Source organism: Centruroides sculpturatus, unplaced genomic scaffold (assembly GCF_000671375.1).
Source record: "Centruroides sculpturatus isolate CEXI.00-Female unplaced genomic scaffold, Cexi_2.0 scaffold28, whole genome shotgun sequence".
NCBI classification, from domain to species: domain Eukaryota; kingdom Metazoa; phylum Arthropoda; class Arachnida; order Scorpiones; family Buthidae; genus Centruroides; species Centruroides sculpturatus.
This window is the reverse complement of record NW_019384448.1, coordinates 1,421,724-1,425,519: the sequence shown is the minus strand read 5'-3', so window position 1 is coordinate 1,425,519 and position 3,796 is coordinate 1,421,724.

The window sequence follows — 3,796 nt, the reverse complement described above, 5'->3', positions numbered from 1 at the left end:
TAGGTTAGGTTAGGTTAGAACGTGCGTCCCCACTGTTTGTTTTTGTTTGCCGCGGCGCAGCAGCCGCTGCCGTTCGCTCGCGTCGTCACGTGACACGTCGTCTCCAAAGCGGTCCGGTTTCGAGGCTAAAACAGGAAGAGCGGCCATGATGGTCTACGACCCTGGACATTAACCATAAAACCTTATAAAGTAAAAAAAAAAAACAAGACAGCAGTCACGTGAACACAACTTCCACTACGTAACACTAGTCTGACATCACCGTTTAAATATCCGGTTTAAAAAGACAAAAAAAAATCCAAAGAAATAAATATAACTTTAAAACTACAACTTAATAATTCTCTAAAATAAAAACATATTAATTAAAATATATAAATGAATGTAATACAAGCAAAATTTTTTTATAAAAGTTGTAATATTGCTTAAATTCTGCAATTTATATATTATTAATATACAGCAATTAATTAAATAAACTAATTATACATTATAACGAACTGAATGTATATAAAATAACATACCTACATGAAGACTACACCCACATCTGAAAACGAAGATAAAATGGCAGCGATTCGACTGATGGACGTGCAAAGAACTATTAGAAAAATTTACTAAAATTAAAATTAACATAATTTACAATACGTTAAATAAACTAATACTTTAATATAACATTAAATTAATAGTATACTATCAAATCGAACAATAATAAGACATAAAATTTAATTACATTACATAAAATTGCAATTAATTTACAAATCATCAACGTAAAAAAAAAAAATTCGAATTTTTTTAAATAATAATAGAAAATATAGGCAGATAAATAATATACCAAACAAAAGTACAAATACTTCAATATTATGATTCTTTGTTTTCATATTTTTAATACAAAAATTCCATTTTTTACAAATTTTTTTCATTTTATATGTATATTTAGCCAAATGACCTTCTTGTTTTATAAAGGTTACATTTTTTAACAATAAAAATACGAATTTTTTAAAATAATAATACTAAATATAAGCAGATGAATAATATACCAAACAAAAGTACAAATACTTCAATATTATGATCCTTTGTTTTCATATTTTTAGAACATAAATTCGATTTTTTACGAATATTTTACGTAATATAAGTAGATTTAGCCCAATGACCTTAAAATTTCCTCATGCACGGCTACACATAACAGTGTCGGCATTGGTTGGGGCGATAAAGGTAAAAAACGAATCGTGTATCTGATCCAATTTGTCTTGGACATGTAATATCAAACGTGTATTTGTATCAGTGTTCCATGGACTTGTAATATCATTCGTGTATTTGTATCGTTGTGCCATAAACTTGCAATATCATTTGTGTATTTGTACCAATGTGTCCCCGGGTCCCACGCAATGAAAACTTGCTCCCGGGAACAGAAATGTCCTTACGAAATATAGCAACAAATAATGTAAAGTAATCGTAATCACGTATTAAGAAACGACTCGTGTATCTAATCCATAGACTAGTAATATCATTCGTGTATTTATATCATTGTGCCATAGACTTGTAATATCTTCGTGTACTTGTATTGTTGTGCCATAAACTTGTAATATCATTCGTGTATTTGTATCGTTGTGCCATGGACTTGTAATATCATTCGTGTATTTGTATCGTTGTGCCATGGACTTGTAATATCATCCGTGTATTTGTATCGTTGTGCCATAGACTTGCAATATCATTAGTGTATTTGTACCAATATGTCATGGACTTGTCCCAGAGTCCTGCGCAATGAAAACATGCTCCCGGGCACAGAAATGTCCTTACGAAATATAGCAACAACTAATGCAAAGTAATCGTAATCACGTATTAACTAACGACTCGTGTATCTAATCCAACCTCTTTTGGACATGTAAGATTAATTGTGTATTTCTATCGTTGTGCCATGAACTTGTAATNGAGAAGGTTTTTAAAATAAATCTACTCGCAAAATGTACGTCACAAACGTAACATTTATTTGTTCGCATCTTGTCGTCTCGTGGAATGCATCGCATCCACTCCTCAATCTTATCGCTAGGAGCACGGAAGAAATGTCTCTTCTCGTTCGATGACTTATATCCTGCCTTGCATCCTGGCACAAAGCACGTTGGCATTTTTATGGAGCTAAAAAAACAATTATTATAGGTCAAAATCACTGACTTCAGTATATACCTAGCATGAACAACGATCTCCTGCTAACAGTGGCGCCGACTAGCGGCAAATATTGTCTCTAGCTAAGTTTGAACTATTAGTCGAAAGACCAGTTAATCTACCGACTCTGCTTATACTAATGATATAACAACTAACTTTGCTAAAATACTAATGCGATAATAAAACAACAACGTACGGATAAATAAATAAATAAATCTCTCTAAACGAAGTATTATAAACTCATTTTACTTACCATTGATGTGTCAGTCATTCGTCGACTTTATTAACATGCTTTTTGAACCGAGTTGGCAAACTTCGGTATTATCCTTTTTTTCGTCGGTAATTGTTTCTTTGAACCGCGACGGTTCAAAGAAACGCTCTTCCTCCTTTTTTTCCCTCTTCGCGCCGCTTGCAAACTTCGGTATCTCTTCCGGGGCTACCGGAACGGTTTCTAGCTCCTATTCAGGCACGCGGCCTGCTCCTGGATAAAAATTCTTAAATGTTGACAAAAAAAAAGTTTCGAAAGTTCGCCCGGCTTCAAACTTTCCGTACGTAAACGAGTATAAATAGGAATCGCGAGTCGCAGTCCCGCAACTTACTGCAACAGCGGAACACGAAGACTTGAACGAACTATCTATGCAAACGAGGTGCCGCACGAAAGCGAACATCTCGTTCCTCGCGATACTTAAGCAAATTTACCCCTCGAAAGTACACCGCCTTCGTAAAAATATATATATATATATTTTTACAAAATTTTTTACGAATACTGCCGCACTCGTCACACTTCGCATCCACAGGTCGCAAACCCGTCTCGATCGCGAATTTTTTATATCGGAAAGTATCGTAACGTCAATACCTTCCTCCGAATGATCCAATTCTAAGCAACGGAAAAAATTCCTCGAGGTCAAATTCTCGAAATCAATTGCGAATTCGAATTCGCCACCGCATAGGCAAAAGAAATGCGCGCGCCCGCACATTAACAGCAGATATTACCAGCGCCACCTGGTTTAAACCACATGAAACAACCATCGCCCAACGATCCAGTCTGGTAGGGGCATCACATGACAACGCTCGGCTCCAAACATCCAAGGCGTCGGGAGCGAGGCTACCAGTCGCAGCAGCAACAGGAAGTGCCGCCATGACAGTATACGTATCTAAAATGTAACCAAAATTTATTTCTCACTCGAACTGTTGTCTAAAGTGTTATGGGAAGATCTTGCACGTCTCTCTCTCTCCGTGTCGCCAGATCTTTCCGTAACATAAAGAATGCAAACATAATTTTAAATAAAACTGTGCTAAATTTTTGTACAGTCGACCCCAATCAATTTATGTCAATTTATTTGGTTAAATTATTGTTTGTAAAATTTAAATTGCAATTTCACGAAAAGTGGTATTCTTATCCTTTTAATTTTGTGGTTTTCAGTAAATTTAAATAATTCTTTTTTGAAAAACGAATTAAAAGAACGATCTAAACATAATTATAAGCGAGCTTTTTCGAATTTTAAGTTTATTTTTATTGTGTACAATTACAAAATTGTACAGAATTTTTATTAAATTTTTCATACAAAAAGATGTCGGGTAGTTTAATATTTTTCTTTTTATTTATATCAAAATTTGCAGAATCGTTTAAGAAAGTGGTCAGAAA